Raw genomic sequence first — 12,627 nt, 5'->3', positions numbered from 1 at the left:
ATTTTTAATAAGTGAGTCGGTAACTTAAAATCCATTTGGCATGGTTTGCATAATGAGGTCTGTTACTGATGTAAGTAGGTTGGGAACTCTACCTGTAGGATCTGACTGTGCCTTTTATTTTTGAATATCCAGCACCTTGTGCATAACAATTTACTTAGAGTAAAAAGAAAAACAAAGACACATGCAATTAGTTTGAGAAAGAACAAAATTGTGTAAAGTAAGTACTTTTTACAGTGTGACTCCCTTTACTCAACCAACCTATAATGCTTCCCTACTGCCTGCTTCATTAAATCTAAACTTATTTGCCCTGCAAAATATGGCCCCAAACACCAATTCTGGTACTCTCCAATGTAATTTTTTTTTCTTCTTGTCTTGCTGAGGACTGTTTCATTGTTCCTGTCATCCATGCTAATTCCCAATTCTTGACTTTGTGCTTCATTTTCCTTTTGCACTACTTGACATATTCTCTTCTTTCTTTCCTTTTGTCATTTCTTATGGAACCAGCCTGGAGCCACTCACTTTTATTCAGCCCCTATATTAGATGTATGTGCTGGTCTTTTTATCCTCCATTCCTTCCTTCTTAACAGCCCCAAGATCTGTTTGGCAAGTCTCGAGATTCCAAGAATGCTAAATCCATCCTCAGCTCTAAAAGTAGGACTTGGGATCTGGGCTAAACCCAGACGCTGAATTGCCTTAGTGGTGTATTTAGTTCAGGGACAGGCATATGACAATTATTAGGATTTTGCTAAAATACAGGGACAAAGATGCATGCTCTTTTCCTCCTTCACAAACAAGCATGTAGGTGCTGGGAAACCTCTTGGAAACCTGAGGGAATTAGGCTTATGGTGAGGCTGACTCTGCTGTAGGTTAAGTTAGAAGAAAAATGTAAGATTGGGTGAATGGGAGAGATACTCAATGTGGTCTTTTCTGATGCAAGTTCAAAAACTCTCAGTTTCTAAGCTTTGTATACTCCTTGGGTTTAAGCCAGTTTCTGAAAAGTGCAACAAAGAGCCCTACCATAATCTTTGAACCCAATTTGCATTTATAATAAAAAGATAATACTCATTTTGGCTTTCCTGTTTTTTGAAAAAAAGCAACCACTCTCTCCTACACAGTTGAAAATTTCTTCAGGGTGAAATAATGTCCATTGGTTCTTGGATTTTTCTCCTTGGCACCTCCCACTATGCTGGTATAGAATAGGCACTCAGCACACACTTCCGGTTTGATTCTTGGGAAACAAACTCATCATCTCTTCAGGCAATAGTGTCACATGCTTTGTGACTTGCTAACTGCCCTGGTAGGATGTGCTCCATTGAAAGGGACTGCAGTTCAGAAGAGATTTAAAGATAAAAGAAGTGACTGAAAGCTTTCTAAGGAGGTCTTCACCATACTTCTATTAACCCATTCAAGGAACTTCTGTGGACAAGTCTATGTTACATTGCCTATTCTCTTATGGGCATTTTAGACTTAACTGATTTATTAAAGTGTTTGTCATTTTTGTCAAACAACAATCACTGGGATGATTTTATTTCTCCAGTGTTTCTGTGGCTCTCCTACCTTTTTTTGTGATGGAGTGGGACGTGATATACTCAAGAAAAACGAACATGTGACAGACACTCACAAAGAATGAGTGCTTTTTCAGAGCCTTTAGTGTGACACATATAGTCAGTACAAACATCTAAATGACCACTGCCTGGAAATGTAACTACTTAACATTTTTGTGCTTTACACACTTAAAACAGATATAGGTGGGAATGTTTGTACATCATCTCAACTTTAAAGACTTCAACCCAAATAAATTGTATAGTCCATAAGGTTAATTTAAGCAGATTCACAATTTCTAAGATTTATAGTTTCAATGCTTGTGTAAGAAATTTCTTCTGATATAAATCTACTTACAATATAAATTTAGAAAAATACAATCTCAAGAAAGACTAAAATATCTAGCTACAGTCTTAAATAGTGATTGTCAACCTTTATTATGTTCAAGAAAAAACTGTGAGTCTGTTAAAATACAGATTCCTGGGCCCTGCCCACCAGGAATCTGACCATTAGGTCTGGCCTGGAGACCCAGCGGTTCAATGTTGCCTATGCTGCTGATGCACAGTTGACACTTTTCATACCTTGCTTTGAATGACACTCTGCCAGCTTTCCTTAATGGCAGTGGCCACTTTGTATTTTCAGCCAAGCCAGGTTATTATAGAGGCCAGAAAGTTGCAATTCTAAAATTGGAAAATGAAGTTTCCACCTAAGTGCTTTTATTTTATCCAATTTGTCTCTATGTAGCTCTAGTAATATTTTTTAAAATTACTAAAAAGAAAATAATGACACCAGTGTTGAGTTCATTTATTGGGTTGAATGGGCACCTGTGTTCTGATTTGGTTATACATGATTTGTCTTTTTCTCTGACAGGCACTTGAGTCCTGTCTTTTTTGTATTCTCGATATTACTAACTATATTGCTGTCACTCAAGAAATACTCCTATGTATATTAATATTAGTATTGCTATTAATAAATCACTATGCTACTCTACTTCAAAGAGTTTCATTAACAGACTATATGCATAATCATTTTCAGGGGAAAAAAGTTAGCCTCATAAGCCATGAAGAATCAAAAGCTATAAGACATTAAACAAAAAGTAACTGAACTGAGATCTATTTGGAGAAAAGGGAGATACAGAAAGTGAGAACTGTGACTTTCCAATAGAGAACTCAAAAGCCTTATTTCCTTAGGTAGCTGTCTCATTGGGTTCCTCAATTCACAAGGAAATAGAGTTTTAAAGGTGTTGTCCTAGCTTTTAACCAAAAGCTTCTTTAGGAGCTCTGAACCTGATAACCAGTGTCCACAGCCCCCAAGAAGCAAAAATTGAAACAAACAAAAAAATGGAATGACATTATTCAAAGTAACCAAAATTTTTTCACACTTCAGTTTTTCATATTTTCTTCTACTGTTTTTTCCTCCTTCATTCCCATCCATGTGCCATTGTGGTATTCTTCGGAGAATACCACTGAATGTGTGCATGCTTTTGTATGTACCCATGTCTGTTTGAAAGAAATGTATGCATGTTTTTATTTACTGAACAGTACCACCAACATTTGGGAGTAAAACCTCTCTACTTTTCTTTCTTGTTGCAAGCAGCTGCAAAGACAAAAAAAAAAAAAAAAAAAAAAAAAAGTTTCTCCTGCCACAGAATCTAGCCTTGATAAACTTACCTGGTGATGGTCACATTAGAGCTTTGGGTTTGCTTTTAGCATAACACACACACACACACAACAAAGAGGTTCACTTGTTTCTCTGTAATATGAGTTTGGTTTCTCAGTCAATTTTGAGGTCCATTATCAGTATTTATAAAACAGGGTGAATACCCTCTGTGAGAAGAACAGACATATACTCACATCCGATGTCAATCAAAGTTTCTTGCATCCTCTCACAAAGTTTCCATTGCATTTAGCCACAATCATCTTTCAACCTCTATCCATCTTATTTGTTAGTCATAAATGTAATTCAATTCAAACCTAAAACTCACTGATATTCAAGAAAACTGTGTTTTTCTCTATGTATACAGTTATTTCTTCTTGAATAAGAACTTTATTGCAGTGGTATTATTATGTAAAGTAGAAAACATTTTTCACCTTTAATAATAAATGACATGCTAAAGCATTCTGTAACACAGACACTTTATGTAACTATTTTTGCTTGATGGTTGGCATGAAAAAAAATGGACAAAATTAACTATGAATCTAGTACAGCCTAATGCTAATTATAATAAAGTGGCATGCATTTTAATGTTATCTTTATATGTAACATCTTAAAATGCGCTCTCCTAACAAAATAATTAAAAGCCCTCCAAATATTTAAAGTCTTGATTTTTAAAATATAATTGTTCCAAATAAAACTAATGCACACTTATTTAAATATAATGATTGATATTGTTTATATTTAAGTATGATATACTCACAAATATAGAAATCTTTATATTTACTCAGCAGTATGCTCACGTAAAAAATGTCCATTAATTTGCTAGACATTGAAAACATACTAGGAAACATTTAAGATTTTATGTTCCTTTGCATTTTAATTCTTGTAAAAAAGAGAAGATTGCAATATAAATTACCATTAATATATCTTTATAAATTTTCCTTATATAAACCTTTACCCCCAAATGATTAATGATTTGAGACATCAGATTTTTAAACTGTTGTACTTGCCAGACAGTTTCTGTAATAGGAAAAATATAAAAACAAAAACGTTTTATAAATGGTGTCAATAATGGTGTTTTTTTTTCTGAAAGAGTATTTTCTGACTAAAATGTTTAACTCTTATTTGAGTTCAAATTGTCAGTTAAAAAATATGCAAAACATAACTTGATATTTGGGAACATAATTTAGTCAGTAATTTTTCCAGAAAAATTTAACATTGTTTGCTACAATTATAAAATGGAGCTATATTGACATAAAAGAATGTTCTGGTGTCAAAAAATTGGGGAACATTTTGAAAGCCATTTCATTCCCCAGTTCTATCATTTTTAAACAATTTATCAGGCTGTATGTAAGAACCACAAGGAAAAATATTAAAGCATTGTGGTGGGTGCTTGAACATCTGTGGACATCATTGAAAGCCACTTAATAATCCCAATGAAAGAAGTTTTACATTTTAAAATCTGAGACCTCCTTATGCAAATCATTTTGCCTTTAGCCATTTCAAAAAGAAATGAAGGACCTAGAGGATTTTACAGTTTTACATAACACTGGTGAGATGGTTGTCAACTTTGATCTTACATTAATTAGTTAAGATCCTGACTGATCACAGCAAAAGCAAACTCAAAATCTGCTCCCCAGCTAAAATGAAGGATAGCCACAATCTAAAATGATAAAGATTTCTGCTTTGTTTTATCTTACATTCTCTATGTTTAGTGTATTGTTAAATGGCAACTAATGTAATTTGTTGTCTAGTAAAGTGATTCACAATGACATGACAGCACTGTTTAGACTTCTTATATTGACACCAGTTTCGGTATTAGAGACTTGCATCCTTAAGCTACTTGAGAGGATAAGCCAAATACGTTTTTTGGTTTTTTTCTGTTTAAAGACTAAGGTTTACGAAAAATATCTCTACATACTTAATGTAATTCTGAGAAATTAGGATGTAGGTGTACATCTACAGCATGCCAACTCTAAATGAAGTCTGTTACCAATTAGCTGTTTTGATTTTGTTTTCCCCCAGCATGAAGTTTACTTTAAGATAAAGCCTAAAGTTACTCTTAACTTTTACAAATTATGAACTTTCCATTATATATGAGGAACTAAAATTTAAAACTCACTAAACAACCAATCCCAACAAAGAATTTCCTTTTCCCTACAGGTAGTATGGAATGGATCCCAAATGACAGGACCCCATCTGAGCCTCCCCAGCTCCCCCAGTCTGCACAAACCCACTCTATCAATCATGGCAGGATAATGCATAGTGGCTGCACCTGTGACAGGAAATGATTGAGTGCTGAACACAGGGCCTGCTTCGCCTGTGCTTTGTGCATTTGTATTTCTCCAGGGCGGTTTGAGAATTTTCAGAACTTGGGGGCAGGGGAGAAGGGATTCCCATTATATTTTGAAAAAAAAGAAATAATATATTTTGATTATCAAGACATAATACAAAAGAGAAATTAGGCAGCAAGATGCCCCAGTCCACTCAGGTGTACAGGAGCACCCGTGCAGCAAGACACGATATTATTAAGCTGTAATTTAGTTTAGATAAGTAGAGGATGCTGACCGTGGCCATTCTTTTAGAGATGTCTCACTCATCCAGTCCTAGTACAGACATTTGTTTCTTTATGATCACATAAAGGAAAAAGAACAAAAGGTCAAGGCTCACTTTTTGTCCAAAAAGACTATATGATCTTAGTTTAGGGTAGCAGAAAAAAATTTTTTTTCCATTTTTTTTTTTAAGTTCTCACTCTTCTTTTTTTTTTTTTTAACTGATTTAAAATCACAATATTTAAATGGTTTCTTATACTGCCTTTCTAATTTAAGAAATCACAACTAAAATGTGTATACTTTAATTATCTGCCAATTCAGCCACTTATTGAAATTATACGTGCTGAAAATATATTTTAAAGTGCCTATTTTATAAGTCAGTATTTTGAGCTGATACTTCTATGTAGAACTGTTTTCTAGTATAGGAGTTAAGAATAGACTATTGATAATTTTTTTACTATGTTGTTTTTACTCATGAATATATGAGTTTGGATCTCTAAAATAATTAAATACTTGTTAAAATAATAATGTTACCTATTAAGGAATGTTTGAGAGAGGAATAAACAAAAACATCCACCACTCAACTGAAAACTCTCCCCAACCGGGGTGTTTGTGGGGGTGGGGGTAGGGGTGGGGGCAGAAACAATAAAAACAACATCTGAATATGTAAACTCAGTGTCTTGGGTTAGAATTTGCATTTCTGTATGAGCCCTGTTTGGCTGTGCTACAGGACATCCTCACATGCCCAGACTCCTAAAACATTTTGTGGAAGAGAATAGACTGCCTTTTATTATTATTATTATTTTTTTTAAATGCAGGATTATTACCTTCCACCTTCTCTCAATATAGGCAAATAAAATTACTGAGAAATAAAATAAGTGCAGCGTTTGAGTGCTAGCTTGTTCTAGGACAATCGGATTTCACTAGGTAATGTATATGCAAACATACACGTCCCGTTTATTTCATTGTTTGCACTGCGGTTATCTTCCTAGCCGCTCTCTGCGCTTTTGTTGACCTATTGCCTGTAAAGTTGTGTGGTTATGTATAGAGGCAGCTGATTAAGAAGGGAGGGGGACTGACTTGGGGCGCTTACGGATCCTTCGCCGCTAAGGGGATGGAGGTGCAGGGGGTGGAATAAAGTAAACTGCAGGGCAGTTTGGCTCAGTGGAACAATTCCTTCGCCCCAGAGCTGTCGTGGACAGATGTGCGCGACTCCACACCAAACCAGTTTTCGGCGGTGCCGGGTCATCTGCTGAACCCTGGACACCGGGTGGGAGGTCTGGTTGGTCCGAAATAGGGGAGAAATGCGGGCTGGTCACTGAACCGGTGGGGCCCGGCCAAGTGGAGAGCCTCGTGGGCGCTGGGGCATGAACCCAGCTGGATTCAGTGGCCCTGGGTCCGCGCAAAGGCGGGTCGCCGCCTCCCCCGCCACCAGACCCTCAAGTTTCCCGGAAGGGGGCAGATGCCCTGCCAGACTGACCCGGCGCGCGGCGCGCGGGACCCCTCCCCACCCCACCCGAGGCGCTGCAGCATCAGTCTGCCCAAACTGGGGGTGTCTCCTCCACCATCCTCCCTGCAGATGAACAGCAGGAGTTGGTCTGTAGAGCGAAGGAGGCTCGCTTCCTCCGCTGCTGGGGCCCGGAGGGGTGGGGGTGTCACCCAGCAGCCGACTGCTGAGCGCCCTCTTCTCTGGGCTGGGGCTCCCAGCTCTCCGCGGCGCGGGGACCCGGAGCGGCCCCCTAGACGGCGCCCACACAGGGGCCGCGAAAGACCTCTTGGGACCGTGCCGCGTCCAGAGCCCTCCAGTGTTCCGCAGCATCCTCTCCCCGCGCGGCACGCGGCCTCTCCCGGTCCCTCCTCCGCACCCCGACTTCGCGTTAACTGACCGGGAGACGGCCTTTAATTTCAGAGTTAAACATAAATCATTAGGTTTAAAGAAATCGCGCCTTACCCCCCACTAATCGGCTAGAAAGGGAGGCCGGCGAAACAAAAGACGTAAAGGGAAATTAAGCTACTTCTCCGTGCCGCCGAACTTGGAGGTGGGGGAGAGGGAGCGGCGCGCGGCGCGCGGAGCAGGCGGCGAGGAGCAGGGTTTCCAGAGGAACCCCGGGAAGGGGGAGGCGGGGGGAGAGGGAGAAAGACAAACATCTGGGGATTGGACCATATGCTGAAGCTTTGTCTTGTCCTTCAAAGTTCGGCTGCCCTTGAAGTGATTTGTCAGGCGGCCCACGGGTGACAGGGAGGATGTGCGGCGGGGAGCGGGAGGCGGGAGGCGCCGGCGGGAGAGGAGAGGGCGGGAAAGGAAGGGAGGAAAGAGGGAGACGCAGCGGAGAGGGGGAGCAAAGTGACCCCACCGCCTGAGGAAAAGCAGAGACCAGACTCCGCGGAGGTGCGGAACCCGAGATCGGGAAGCGGGGTGGTTCCAGGGGAGAGGCTAAGACAGCGCGGGAGAAGCAGCAGGGACACAGAGGTTAAGGAGAAGGAAGGCCGAGTGAGAGACCGGGACAGAGGAGACAGACTGGGAGAATCAATTGGAGCTAGTAATGTAATAAGAAAGAGTGCATGTCTCCTATTTTTAGGAAAAGTGGCTTTGAGTCCCCCCTACCACTACCAACCTTTTTTCTTTCTCTTTTGCCCGCCAACTGCTGAACTGATTAGACTGTAATTAAGGCCATAAAGCCCTCAGATTATACACCTGTTTATTCACTAAAGTCGGGGTCTCATCAAGCAAATTAGCTGCTTCCAGGCTACACATTGGGCCTCGAGCTTGCCTGATTAATGAAGTTTATTGGGAGCTGTTAAAAGCATTAACTGGAGAAAATCTCAGCAATTCGTCATATTTAAGGGATGGAAATTAAATCTTGCTATGCAAATGTGAAAAAAAATTTAAACCATCTTTAGGGGTTACTATCTGCATACTATTTTTCTTTAACATTCTGTTCAGGAGCTAGGCATTACAAATGTAGTATTTTGGGGGTACATAAAGTTAACAAAAATATGCAATTCCACCTTATTTGGCATTAAGGTGTAGACTGGAAAACAAGAGAAGAGAATTCTCATAAATGCTGTGATTCCCGAAGTAAACAGATTTTTAAGACACCCAATCACAAAGCCGACTCTCAAAAGAAACCCAGTCTTTTAAATTAAAGTAAATGTATCCATGAGATTTGGGAGTAGTCTTTCCAGAGGTTTGGTAGGGGTATGTGATGAAATAAACAGCGGAGAGAAAAGTGTCCAATACCAGGAGCAAATGTGACAAGGACAGAAAACAGTTGAGTGGCAAGAAAAAGCACCCAAAATAAATCAATATTCTTTATCAACTGGCTATAGAAATGTTTGGGTATCCAGTGCCTGTAACTGTACCCACTGTGGTTCTGTGGACAGGTGCAGGAAGCTGCGATTAAGAAAATAAACAAGGGAAGTGGGAGAAGTATAGCCAAGTGGAAAGAAGAAATGGAGTGCAAATTGAGAACATAATACAGAATTTGTAAAGTACCGTATTTACCTTAGGTACTGCTTGGTAATAACACTGCCACACAAATGTTTATTAATGATTGCAATTATAGAAGTTAAGGGGGAGTGATTTCAGTATATTAGTTATTCCTGAAAAGGTGAAAATCTTTTCTACAAGAGTAACAGAAGTTCATGTATACATGCTATTTCAAGAAAATACTGAAAATGTACATTGCAATTAAAAAATTATCTTGAATGAAAATCTTATGCAAATCTTTTAAGCTTTATTTTAAAATCTTTCTGTTTGTTCTAAGACATAAACTATTAGCACAGTGTGAAATTCCTATTTGATTAATATATATTTGCTTATGGACAATGTTGTATAATTTCAATAAAATTTATAGAGCATATGAAACTTAAACTCTAGAAGTCAAAAGAAATAGGCTGAGCAATACGAAATTAAGGAATCTTAAGGAGAATTCATCTCATCACACCTTCACTCCCTATAAATTCATTTTAAAGTACTTGATAGTTTTTTTATTCTCACTAATATAGTCATTCAAAATTGAATTTCTAGTTAATTTTAATTTATTTATTTTAAATTAAAAGCAGTAAGATTTACTTATTTATCTCCCCTTCATGAAGTTAATTCCAGTTGGCTAAGGAAAGTAACAATTCAAAATTGAATTTCTAGTTAATTTTAATTTATTTATTTTAAATTAAAAGCAGTAGGATTTACTTATTTATCTCCCCTTCATGAAGTTAATTCCAGTTGGCTAAGGAAAGTAACAATATCTATACTAATATATTAATATTTTTATTTTAAAGAATAAAAAATCTAACTTATGCATTCCTCCCCTTTGGAAGGCATAATTCAACCTTGTGAAACTAAAAAAATGTAAATTCATAGTCTTGAGAATTGAATACCACCACCCACAAGCATAGATAACCTTGAAAATTAGTCTTCATTTGTCTTAATCTTTAAAAATCTTTAAATTATTTGTTTACTGCCTGCTAGAAACTCCATTGTATTCTAAATTCAAATCACAAAAGTTCCTTTTTATTTCCATAAATGTTAAGCTACATTGACTTATAAAATTATTAGTTTGTAACAAGTGAACTATAAACAGTTTGTTCATATTGTGAATAAAATAAACATTTAAAAATAGTTTTCTTTAATGAGCAAAATTCTTTTAAATGCAGCTATCCTTTTGATTATTTAGAAGACATTCTATATTAATTTTCTAATTATTAAGGGATCATTTGCTAAAAAAGAGAATACATATAAATTTGATTCATTTTTGTTTAAATAAATGAGCTTTTGAAAAACACTATTTCCTAAATTTGGAGTAACTTGAACAAAAACAATTATCCTCTGTGCTGAAAATTGGCCATTTATTAGAATTTTGCTTTACTGTTAGTGTTTGATTTAAACATAAGAGAGACAAATTATCTACAGATATTTTTAAAATACATTTTGCTGTGAACATACTTTAGAAAATATTTTGTCTCAATTTTGGTATCAAAACATGTAAAATGGTATTATACAGATCTTAGAAAACTTGTCATCTAATATCATGTGTCTAAGAGTTCATTTAAATATGGATATTATTGTACAAAGATAATTTGCCTTTAGATTGTCTAGTCAAACAGAGAGGGCTTTTGGGCTACTGACTAATGGGTATCAGTTATTGTCATTTGTATTACTGATCTCTAGAGTGGTGTGGATAAAGAAGGTCAAAATGGTCCCTGATGAACAGAAACTTTTAAAACCATTTGGAAAAGTTAATGAATTAGATTTCCTTGCACTTGAAGATATTAGGATTGGGAGATCAAGACTCCCATCAGCCAAATCAAGAATATTCACAGTTGACAGGAAAACTCAAAGTTTCCTCTTCCCTCCAGAGAAATGTCCTCCCATACCTAAGAGGTGGTAAGTCATAGGAATGATATATTAACTTAATGAGTATGTTTCACAAGCAAGTACGTTAAGTATGCTGATCTAATTTTTGTTGTATTTTTTTAATGTAACTTTTAATAATTGCTTGAAAATGCTTGTTGTAAAAACATCCCTTTTATTTTACAAAACATGTTTTCTGCTGTGGGTAAAAATTCCAATGCTGATAAACTCTAATTATGGTTATTTTTTTAAAAAAATCTTTGTAACAATGATGAATTTTCAATGAAAAACACATAACTAGAAGAGATGTACTGTATTAAATAGCCTTTAAATGATTTATGAAATAAAAATATTACTTCAGTTTGCCTTTCAGAACCAGTATTGCACCAATTATTCTCTGTCTTCTCAATGTTCAAAAATATTTGACTATAAAAGGAACTTTCCATGTTTTCTTTAGGAGCTACTGCATTTTTATCCAAGTCTCCAAAAATGAAAAGCATTCTGACACATTAGGTAATATGATCAACTGGGTTTGAAGATGTGTTTTTTCACATCTTCACAGAATAGTTTATGGAATAATTCTTTATACCACATAACACATATCTTTAAAGACAAACTAGCCTGTTCATATATTTAGCAAATACACTTACTATGCTGAATTTCATAAATTTGGGTAGCTAGAATTGATAGCTTCTGTGTAGAAAACTGACTTAAATGTTAGAATTTATAGGTCAAAACTGTTTTTGTCACTTTACTACTATAAAATTGTTAATGGGAAAATAGGTACCTGAAGATAACAGGATTGATAATATTTTCATTCTTGACTATGCAAATATTGCTCAAGATGAAATACATTTCATTATTTTACATTTTCAGGGTAACCATTTGAGTCTAGAAAGGTCAGTAACAGGATTTTATTTTGATACATGATATGACCTAATTCTTTCATTGTTGCAGAAATTCAAAGGGGGTAGAGGGTGTCTCTTTCTTTTCCTTTTGATATAAGTCTAAATTGCAATAGATAAAATGCCTTCCTATAATTGAGATGCCTATAAATGAGATCAGTGGGTTTTAAGTATGGTATGAATCAATTATTGTAAGCAGAGCCCCTGTGTAAATCACGGATGCCAAACCAATCTCAGGATTATAAAATGAATCTTTGACAAGTAGTCAAGGTTTTAGCATAGTCCCAATAATGAGGAAGAAGTGCCTACTATCAAGCAAAAGCAAAGTTTTATTCACTTACCAAGGCATGCATACATATTAAAGGAAACCAAATTGAATGAAGCTTTTTATAAAAGAAAGATACCTTGTAGCAGTGAAAAGTCAGTGACAAACATATCCAGTTGATGCTAAAAAGAAAGATTCCAAACTCACGTTTAATGAATTGAGGGAGAAATAGCTGTATTTACACTGAAAAATAACGAAGTAGGTTTTATATTTTTATTTTAAAAAATTCTTAAAATCAAAAGTTAGAGGAGGATCATGAAAGAAACCAGGATAATCTATTGTCAGTCTTAGCAA

The 12,627-nt window shown here is 36.5% G+C and overlaps 1 pseudogene; it reads right to left on the bottom strand.

Annotated features, from left to right (window-relative positions):
* The window catches only part of LOC124961397 (actin-like protein 6A), a 34,945-nt pseudogene extending 27,946 nt beyond the window's left edge, over positions 1 to 6,999 (bottom strand).
* Positions 7,000 to 12,627: the final 5,628 nt, after the last annotated feature.

This window comes from Sciurus carolinensis, chromosome 12, assembly GCF_902686445.1.
Source record: "Sciurus carolinensis chromosome 12, mSciCar1.2, whole genome shotgun sequence".
Classification (NCBI taxonomy): Eukaryota; Metazoa; Chordata; class Mammalia; order Rodentia; family Sciuridae; genus Sciurus; species Sciurus carolinensis.
Note: the sequence above shows the minus strand (reverse complement) of the source record. Positions and strands in the feature narration are given on the sequence as shown.